The sequence below is a fragment of the Salmo trutta genome, chromosome 35, assembly GCF_901001165.1.
Source record: "Salmo trutta chromosome 35, fSalTru1.1, whole genome shotgun sequence".
Classification (NCBI taxonomy): Eukaryota; Metazoa; Chordata; class Actinopteri; order Salmoniformes; family Salmonidae; genus Salmo; species Salmo trutta.
The window spans coordinates 27,009,177-27,020,459 of NC_042991.1; positions in this window are offsets into that span (position 1 = coordinate 27,009,177).

The window sequence follows — 11,283 nt, forward strand, 5'->3', positions numbered from 1 at the left end:
AGGAGGGTTGGACAAATACTCTAAAACAACGTTGGAGACGGCTTATGGTAGAGAAATGAACATTAAATCATCTGGCTACAGCTCTGGTGGACATTACTGCAGTCAGCATGCCAACTGCACGCTCCTGCAAAACCTGAGACATCAAATTGTATTTCTAATTTTTTACATTTTTATTTCACCTTTATTTACCAAGTAGGCTAATTGAGAACAAGTTCTCATTTGCAACTGCGACCTGGCCAAGATAAAGCAAAGCAGTTCGACACATACAACAACAAAGAGTTACACATGGAATAAACAAACATACAATCAATAATACAGTAGAAAAGTCTATATACAGCATGTGCAAATGAGGTAGGATAAGGGAGGTAAGGCAATAAATAGGCCATGGTGGCGAAGTAATTTACAATATAGCAATTAAACACTGGAATGGTAGAATTTGCAGAAGATGAATGTGCAAGAAGAGATACTGGGGTGCAAAAGAGCAAGATAAATAAATAAATTCAGTATGGGGATGAGGTAGATTGGATGGGCTATACAGGTGCAGTGATCTGTGAGCTGCTCTGACAGCTGGTGATTAAAGCTAGTGAGGGAGGTAAGAGTCTCTCCAGCTTTAGTGATTTTTGCAGTTCGTTCCAGTCATTGGTAGCAGAGAACTGGAAGGAGAGGCGGCCAAAAAATAATTGGCTTTCGGGATGACCAGTGAAATATACCTGCTGGAACACGTGCTACGTGTGGGTGCTGCTATGGTGACCAGTGAGCTGAGATAAGGCGGGGCTTTACCTAGCAGATACTTGTAGATGACCTGGAGCCAGTGGGTTTGGCGACGAGTATGAAGCGAGGGCCAGCCAATGAGAGCATGCAGGTCGCAGTGGTGGGTAGTATATGGGGCTTTGGTGACAAAACGGATGGCACTGTGATAGACTGCATCCAGTTTGTTGAGTAGAGTGTTGGAGTCTATTTTGTAAATGACATCGCCGAAGTCGAGGATCAGTAGGATGGTCAGTTTTACAAGGGTATGTTTGGCAGCATGAGTGAAGGATGCTTTGTTGCGAAATAGGAAGCCGATTCTAGATTTAATTTTGGATTGGAGATGCTTAATGTGAGTCTGGAAGGAGAGTTTACAGTCTAACCAGACACCTAGGTATTTGTAGTTGTCCACATATTCTAAGTCAGAACCGTCCAGGGTAGTGATGCTAGACGGGCAGGCAGGTGCGGGCAGCCATCGGTTGAAGAGCATGCATTTAGTTTTACTTGCATTTAAGAGCAGTTGGAGGCCACGGAAGGAGAGTTGTATGGCATTAAAGCATGTCTGGAGGTTAGTTAACACAGTGATTGATCACATACACATGGTTAGCAGATGTTATTGCGAGTGTAGCGAAATGCTTGTGCTTCTAGTTCCGACAGTGCAGCAATATCGAACAAGTAATCTAACAATTCTATCTAATACACACAAATATACGTGAAGGGATGGAATAAGAATATATACATATAAATATATGGATGAGCAGTGACCGAGTGGCATAGGCAAGATGCAATAGATGGTGTAAAATACAGTATGTATATACATATGGGATGAGTAATGCAAGCTATGTAAACATTATTAAAGTGGTGTTATTAAAGTGACTAATGATCCATTTATTAAAGTGACCAATGATTTCAAGTCTGTATGTAGGCAGCAGCCTCTGTGTTAGTGATGGCTGTTTAACAGTCTGATGGCCTTGAGATAGAAGCTATTTTTCAGTCTCAGTCCCAGCTTTAATGCACATCTGTGGCATTGTGTTGTGTGACAAAACTGCACATTTTAGTGGCCTTTTATTGTCCCCAGCACAAGGTATACCTGTGTAATGATCATGCTGTTTAATCAGTTTATTGATATGCCACACCTGTCAGGTGGAAGGATTATCTTGGCAAAGGAGAAATGCACAAAATTGGAGCGAAATAAGCTTTTGTGCATATGGAACATTTCTGGGATCTTCTATTTCAGCTCATGAAACATTGGACCAATACTTTACATGTTGCGTTTATATTTTTGTTCAGTATATTTTTAAGGTTTATTTCGAGTTGTACAGATTTGCAGCTAAATGATGAATTGCAGCATACATAGGCCTACGTAAGTAAATAAAATAAAATAAATATGAGATGTAGTGTACAATATTACAGTTAAGCAGTCCCCATGATTTGAATCCGGTGTGTAGTGCTAAGGTAAAAACTTTGGGTCCCCAGGACCAGGATTAAGAACCACTGGTCGATACAATAGGCTTCTTTCATACTCTCTCTCTCTCTTTTTCTCATTCTCTATTTCGCTCCCCATCTTATCTTCCTCTGGCATTCTGTCAGACTGCATCACCCCTCCTGGGTGTGCTGAGATGAAACCTGCTTTGGGAGAAAGAGAGAGCTTGAGCTTCTTAAGGGCTGGTGTTAAATCTTTCATAAACCCGTCCCGTCTCTCACTATCCTCAGAGAGTACACGTCACAATAACATTCACACAGACTTGAGGCACAGATAAGTGTAAACAGAGATGTGGTGTTTGGCCTCTTTAAAAAGCATTACGTCCTATTGTTTGACATGCGTCTCTAGAGTAAATTTCCTCAGTATCTGCATTAAATACCGAGCTGTGAGACCATTTCTTCCTGGGATCACATTAATTGTGAAGAAAGGCCTCTTGGCTGAAATGTGCTATATCCACCTTTGTTAACATGTAATAAAATACACAGACCACCAGAATTCTTGCCTCCCTGACTTCATTTTTATTACAATAATTGTGACATTGTAATAATGCACTTGTTATTTCGTCCTAAAGAGGACGTGTATTATGGTCCCTGCAGATAACCTTCGATGGTCATTCATTAGTCAGTCCGAAGGTGAAAACATCCAGAGAATAACCCGGAGAGGAATGTTGGAGTCATCTGCTCATCACGTCCAAGACATTGTGCTCCAAAGTCTGTTTACAGAGACCTCACAACCAACTCAGTGGAAAAAGCCATAACAGTGAATTGTGATTCGAAATGGCCTCTTCAGTCCTATATCTGTAATGTAAGGAAAATATATTACATCCCAGGACTCCATAGATGGGATTCAGTGTCACATAAGGGGTCATAAGCTACTTGTTGGTAATGGTCAAGCTCAGCACAGGTTTTCAGTGAATGTTGTTTGGTTCTTGAGCACCGCCAAGCTCCAAGCACTCACTCCCAAATAATTTCAATTCATGGCACTGAGGACTGTGAACAGGACTATGAGTGGGTGGTGAGATCCTGGCTGTGTCCCAAATGGCACCCTATTTCCTACAAGTGCACTACTTATTCCCTATGTAGAGCACCTAATGTAGTGCTCTATATAGGGAATAAGGTGCTATTTGGGACAACAACCCTGTAACAGTGCTGTGTTTCAGCACCAGCGAGTCGTGAAGGAGGGGTTCTGCACCACCCAGTAGCGAAGCACACACACTCACACACTGAGAAAATGCATACCTAAGTGTCTCTCCCTATAAGAAGGGTTACACCATCGGCACACACCCATCCCAGAATTATCAATGGGCCTTTTCAAAACGTCATCACACAGACGTACTATAGGCCTGCGTACTATGAGATATTTTCTGCTATACAACAGCATATACGGCGATTAAACTGTTAAGTTGTAGATCTCTAATAACTCCTTATTACAAAGCCATCCAGACAGTTAATTAAAACAGCCAAAAATGCAATGGGACAAACCAGTGTGTGCGTCCTAAATGGCACCCTATATAGTGCGCTACTTTTGCCCTATGGGCTCAAGTCAAAAGTAGCACACTACTGTATATAGGAAATAGGGTGCCATTTGGAACGCAGACAATGCTGTATAACATTCAATGTTACAGCATCACAGAAGATGCGGAATCAGCTACACAGATATCAGGAAAGCATTTAGCTGGTTTTCCACTTAAATATTGCTCGGACCTTGAAGACATCACACATCAACCTTTGTATAGGTTACTGTCCAGAAACCATAGGTTACTGTCCAGAAACCACAGGTTACTGTCCAGAAACCACAGGCTACTGTCCAGAAACCATAGGCTACTGTCCAGAAACCATAGGCTACTGTCCAGAAACCATAGGCTACTGTCCAGAAACCATAGGTTACTGTTGTCACAAAATAAGTCGTACTCGTCGTTGAAAATGTCATACAGGAGAGAGAAGGACCAAGGCGCAGCGGAAGTGTGGACTCTCATTCGTTTAATTGGTAAATGAAAAAAAGCATCCACAGGGAAAACCAAAACAATGAACGGTACTCACGATTTACAACAGTTTGCAGGCTCACAAACGCAGTGCAAAAACAATTCCCCACAAACCCAAGGACAAACACACACACCTATATAGGACTTCCAATCAAAGGCAACTATACACACCTGCCTTCAATTGGAAGTCCCAATCACCAACATTAAACAAGCACAAACCACCTGCCACATCCTGACCTAGACTAAGCAATACGCCCTCTGCTGGTCAGGACGTGACAGTACCCCCCCCCCCCCCCTCAAGGTGCAGACTCCAGGTTGCACCTAAAAAAGAAAAACAAAACCCAACAAACAATAACCCCTAAACAAAAAGGGAGGGAAGGGAGGGTGGCTGCCGTCACCGACGGCACTGTGCTACACCCCCCCTCCCCAACCCACCTATATCTGGAGGTGGCTCCGGTTCTGGCAGCTCCGGGCAGTCGGGCCGTTCTGGCAACTCCGGGCAGTCGGGCCGCTCTGGCAGCTCCGGGCAGTCGGGCCGCTCTGGCAGCTCCGGGCAGTCGGGCCGCTCTGGCAGCTCCGGGCAGTCGGGCCGCTCTGGCAGCTCCGGGCAGTCTGGCCGCTCTGGCAGCTCCGGGCAGTCGGGCCGCTCTGGCATCTCCTGGCAGTCGGGCCGCTCTGGCGGCTTCTGACTGGCGGGCGGCTCTGGCGGCTCCTGACTGGCGGGTGGCTCTGGCGACGTACGACTGGCGGGCGGCTCTGGCGACGTACGACTGGCGGGCGGCTCTGGCGACGTACGACTGGCGGGCGGCTCTGGCGACGTACGACTGGCGGGCGGCTCTGGCGACGTACGACTGGCGGGCGGCTCTGGCGACGTACGACTGGCGGGCGGCTCTGGTGACTGACTGGCGGGCGGCTCTGGTGACTGACTGGCGGGCAGCTCTGGTGACTGACTGGCGGGCAGCTCTGGTGACTGACTGGCGGGCAGCTCTGGTGACTGTTGACTGGCGGGCAGCTCTGGTGACTGTTGACTGGCGGGCAGCTCTGGTGACTGTTGACTGGCGGGCAGCTCTGGTGACTGTTGACTGGCGGGCAGCTCTGGCGCCGTCAACCAGCCCTTGTGCCCCCCCCTAAAAAAATCTTGGGGGTGCCTCTCGGTCTCCCTTACCCGTCGTGTCTCCCAGTCCTCGCCAGCCTTCCTCCGCTGCTTGGTCCTGGTTTGGTGGTGGGGAATTCTGTCACAAAATAAGTCGTACTCGTCGTTGAAAATGTCATACAGGAGAGAGAAGGACCAAGGCGCAGCGGAAGTGTGGACACTCATTCTTTTAATTGGTAAATGAAAAAAAGCATACACAGGGAAAACCAAAACAATGAACGGTACTCACGATTTACAACAGTTTGCAGGCTCACAAACGCAGTGCAAAAACAATTCCCCACAAACCCAAGGACAAACACACACACCTATATAGGACTTCCAATCAAAGGCAACTATACACACCTGCCTTCAATTGGAAGTCCCAATCACCAACATTAAACAAGCACAAACCACCTGCCACATCCTGACCTAGACTAAGCAATACGCCCTCTGCTGGTCAGGACGTGACAACTGTCCAGAAACCATAGGCTACTGTCCAGAAACCATAGGTTACTGTCCAGAAACCATAGGTTACTGTCCAGAAACCATAGGCTACTGTCCAGAAACCATAGGCTACTGTCCAGAAACCATAGGCTACTGTCCAGAAACCACAGGCTACTGTCCAGAAACCATAGGCTACTGTCCAGAAACCATAGGCTACTGTCCAGAAACCATAGGCTACTGTCCAGAAACCTGTGTGTAGGCAGAAACTATAGAGTGGCTTGTAAAGGGCAAAGGTGTTTTGGACAGAAAAGATGCAGAAACATTAATGGTGCTACCAAAACCTTTTTGTGCCAGACATATCCCCAAACTATTCTAAACCTATCTAGTTCACTCTAGATAAACAGCTGTTTGCCATTCATTGGGATGTACAATGTCGCTTTTTTAAGGCAAAAAGAGCTTAAGCGCCTATCTGTTTGCCTTTCAGACCACAGGTCTGGCCACCCAGAGTGATCTGGGCTGGGGGGCTTCGGTGGGAATGACAGGGTAGTTAGGGGGGTACTAAATCCACTGTATTAAAGTCAGTTTAGGTCCACAATTATAGTAACCTACCCCTGTAACTGATGACATAGCTACTATTATGAGAATTCCATTGATGCACCAATGTAGGCTTGTAACGTGTCTGCTTCATGAAGGGGCTGGATCATAGGGAATCCAATATCATTCACCACACTTGGCACCGCCGAAGCATACTATAGCCCATGCTAAACCATGGCACGTGCAAGGCTGATCTAAGCCAATAAAACAATGAGCACAGTTTGTCATGGAGTCAAATGGAGCATAATCAGGGCAGATAGGACAGATGTGGTCACATGACGCTAGAGTTTTGCAGAGAAAAGGCTTTTAAAAGCATAAGACATCTATAGTCTTATCTAACCGATGGGGATGCAAACCGGCCCCAACAAAAGGAGCCTAGGACACCATCCTTGATTCATGGGAAAGCCATCGGCCTGCCTTTGTGGCTGCCCTTCTGCTGTGCAAATAGTCCAAACTGTTCATTGGCCGTCTCCCATTCTCTCTCCCGGCACATTGTTTGTGTCCTTGCATTTCATTTTGACTGGGGAAGATTGCTCTCAGAGCCACTGAGCAAACAGTGGAGAAAGGAGCTTGCCATCTTCCTCTGTTCCCAGGAGAACTAGCATTTTTATTTCAGCTCCAAGCTGTCAAAGGAGCCAAGAGTTTATGTCAGGATGCTGAATGAATTGCTTTAAGCTGGGGGGGCTGGCCACCGCCACTTTTATCAGCAAATGCTCCGTTAAATGTTTCCTACAGATTATTATATGCCTCCGCTCCTCCACTCTATCGTCTAACCACTGCACGGAATATTAAAACATTTACAAATGTTTGGATAAAAATGTCATAGTTGCCTCCATTGCCCCATAGAGGTTAATTTCACAGTTGCCTCCATTGTCCCATAGAGGTTAATTTCACAGTTGCCTCCATTGTCCCATAGAGGTTAATTTCACAGTTTCCTCCATTGCCCCATAGAGGTTCATTTCACAGTTGCCTCCATTGCCCCATAGAGGTTAATTTCACAGTTGCCTCCATTGCCCCATAGAGGTTCATTTCACAGTTGCCTCCATTGCCCCATAGAGGTTAATTTCACAGTTGCCTCCATTGCGAGAACAGTCATTTCAGTGTGGCTGGTTGTCATGGGTTTCAATGGCAAATAATTGTTTTGATCCTTCGTTGTTTTTCTTATTTTCTGGTGTAAGATTTTTTGTGATTTTCATTGAACTCTAAACTAGCACATTGATTTCATTTTGATAGATCTCAAAGTGTTTGGAATTCTGTCCTGTGCTGAATATGGTATTTCTTGAATCTGAAGACAGAGTAATTACTAATGCATCAGGCATCCAATAACCTTGCCTTGCCTCGTAGGTCGCGTCCCAAATGGTGCCCTATTTCCTATTTTGCCCTATGGGCCCTGGTCAAAATTAGTGCACTAATTAGGAGAGAGCATTTAGGACGCAACCATGGCCTACGTACATGCATGGGAAAACCCATCGATCCTGTCTGAGGTCCAAAGAAGACCGGGATTATTGAGTAACTCACCGTGTCTGTACCACGACCCACCCTTAACTGACCATTCTCCCAGCCAGGCAGGTCCAAATCTGTCCTCTGCTCTCTCTGCAGTCTTCCAACTGCATCTACAATGATTGCGTCCCAAATGGCACCCTATTCCCTATATAGTGCACTACTTTTGACCAGGGCCCATAGGGCTCTCTGATAGACGGATACCCGTCGATCCAGATATGTGAGAGAGTGTAGCCTATGCTGTAACTTCCTTTATTCATAACCGTTCCAGCGGTGATACGTTCACATTTTAGACACACTGCATTTACGTTCTTGCTGTGGCTAGAGTCTCACTACTCAAATCACTCATTTATTTTTTGTTACATAGTACTACCTCTGAAGGGTTAGATTTAGCGGGCCCCAACATAACATCTCCTCTCTGTTGTCCTCAGCATCTCTGTCTACAGTGTAGATCCAGCCAAGGTCATTATTTTGTGTATTGGCACAGTCTCTTTCATGCCACTCAGCAGGCTTCCCAGTGGGAACATCCATACAGTGGGGAACTGAGCCTGTCTGCAGTGGGGAACACTATTGCAAAATCTCCATGTTAAATCTCCCACTGATGACAGGTCTTTCTGTTGCTAATGGTAAAACAAGCTCCAATCACATTAGATAAATCAGGTTTTGGGTGCAGTGGGGGCATTGGCATGACAATGGACCATTCATTTAATCTGGCAGATAATTAAAATGGATCCATTTAATTGTCAACCTCTGGAACACTGTGTGGGCATCAGGCGAGTTGTCTGCAGAGAGCCTGTGGCCTTTCTCTCCCATAGAGCCCAATACACAACCCACAGAGTTGAAAATGATGTCTTTCTTAAAGCACCCACCTATACTATACTTTCCTGTTGTCAGGGGTATATGCGATGATGATACATGATAATGTGTGAAATGAGAAGTGGTTTTTTTTCTAGGCTATAAAATGCAGTGAAATTGCTAGTTTTCTTGTAGCTTTTTGAAATGTTAGATTTTTTTTCACAATATCAGAAATCAATTTTTTATTACATTGCCATCTCAATATACCTCAATGACCTGCGGCTTCATTTATAACCAAAGTGTAACACTACCAGCTGACATATGTTTTCCCACACTCCTTTGCTAAACCATACGGTTCCCAGGTTGTTATTGCACACAGGCCTCTTGAGTTGACAGGAGCACTCTGTCATCAGCTTGCAGTGCAGACCATGCAGACTAGAGATCCCCTCCTCCCATGATGGATAGATGGATGGATTTATTGATGGATTGACTTTTTCCTCAGTGTGAGAGCCTTGAGGAGGACGTGAAGGGGAGCCAGTGAGGAGGTCAGGGCCGGTTCAGACTGCTGGCAGGACTCTCAGCCCAGTCAATGGGACAGTGTTGACACAGAGCTGTGTGTGAGAGAGGGCTCCGTCCCTCCATCCCCGAGCGTCAACGCCACTGTGCCGACCGCCTATGAAAGGCTCCCCCACGGCAGGAATTTCGCACCAGGCTGCCATAAAAGATCAAGCGATCAACTCTGGCAAGCAGAGTCCTCCTCTGTCACACACATTCTCACCCTACGGACCAAGTGCCTTCCCTTATCGAGCTTCTCCTGTCGTGGTTTGGCACTTTTCAGTGATGTCCAAAATGCTATGTCCAAAATGCTATGTGATAAAAGGCACAGTTGCTCCTAAGATTGTTGTCATTGTGGATAGAACATGGTTCACCCCTTGCAGTCTGATAGGAATCAGGTTCGGTATCACACACCTAATGGAGAGAGGATGTCCCAAACCTGAGCCCTCCATCTAAAACTCCTCTTGTTTATACAGTACACACAAAAAATACAGCTACATGTTTCCAATTTGTCTATTTCTCCCCGTGTAATGGGGGCAGGTTTTGGCGGCAGGTAGCCTATAGTGGTTACAGCGTTGGGCCAGTAACCAAAATGAGATTTAGGCCTAAAACCAGAGTGGAGTTAACAGCCACACCCTCCAATAGCTTAAAGCAGTATTAGGCTACAGCTTGTAAAACTGGTATCACAAATCACCTTGGAGACCACTCTACTTGGGTGTTCCAGGACTAGGTCCAGCCAAAATGGCTCATGAGGGCATCATAGTTGGGTACTAGTGCCCTCTATGGAATCAATGGGCAATATACTGTGCCAATGGGTACAATGTGAAGCTAACATTTTCGAGCATCTAAATGGGATTAGATTAATTTCAAAATAAAAGTATTATCCTTAATAAAAAATAAGATACTAAAATCATGACTTTTATTCGTTGAGCAAGATGCAAAATAGGCAGGCTATTGTGAACGTTATGGACGTAGTTTATTTCATCTCGAAGACCAGTTATGTCTTGTTCTGACCCTTTTCAAACCGCCGAAGGGCTATATTGCAGCTAGTCCGTTATTTGAACCGAGGCTCTGAAATTAACTTTGTGAGCATACACTCATTTAATGTTTAGTAGGCTAATTGACAAATCCGGGACCTGCATTACCAGTGGAATTGGAGTGAATCAATTATTTAAAGACAAAAGCTGTCTGCCAGTGTCAGGTACTGATCACATCTCCTGCTGAAGAACTCTACCAGAGAAACCATGCCAGATAGCAGAAGGGTCACCTCCATCAACACACCTAAAACGTGTCCCTGCATTGGTTATTTCTAGACTGCTTTAAACAAACATTTGCCTATAACGATAATGCAATTTATAACACAAAATAATAATAATGAAGTATTAATATTATTACTAATATTATCATTATTAATATTATTATTGTATATATATTTTTTATCATTATCGATATTGTGTCTGTATAAACATTGCTTATAGGCCTACACATAATGTTCATATTTCACTTACGGTATAAATTTATATTCGAAGAAAAATGAATACTAATTCAACACTAGAAAGAAATTACAATCTGGCAAGTAATTGCCGATAAAGCACAATGCACTCTCTTGCCAAAATGCATAAATCAGAGATGCTCTCCATCCCTTTACAAGAGATACATTTTCTTCTCCATGCAAAACTATACCCCGAAACGAATCTACATTTAATGAAAATAAAAACATACAAATCTATCCACAGAAAGACCACAGGCATGAACAAGGCTCAAGAGAAATTGTCCATTGACATTTTTGAAAGCCTACTTCTGGATAGGTTTCTTGCCGTTGGACATTGAAAGCGACGAGATCTTGGAAGACAGCAAACTGCTCCCGAGGACGGAAGTCATCGCAGCATTTATTTGAAAGTTTTCTCTGTCCGTTTATTTAGCCACAACGCCTTGCTAGTTTAGAATAAAACAATATTGTTTTATACTGATGATATCGATTTTTTAAATAAACTTTGCATAACAGAGACATTTGAAATATTTGTGTAAATGTAGCTATCTAGACTAATAAGC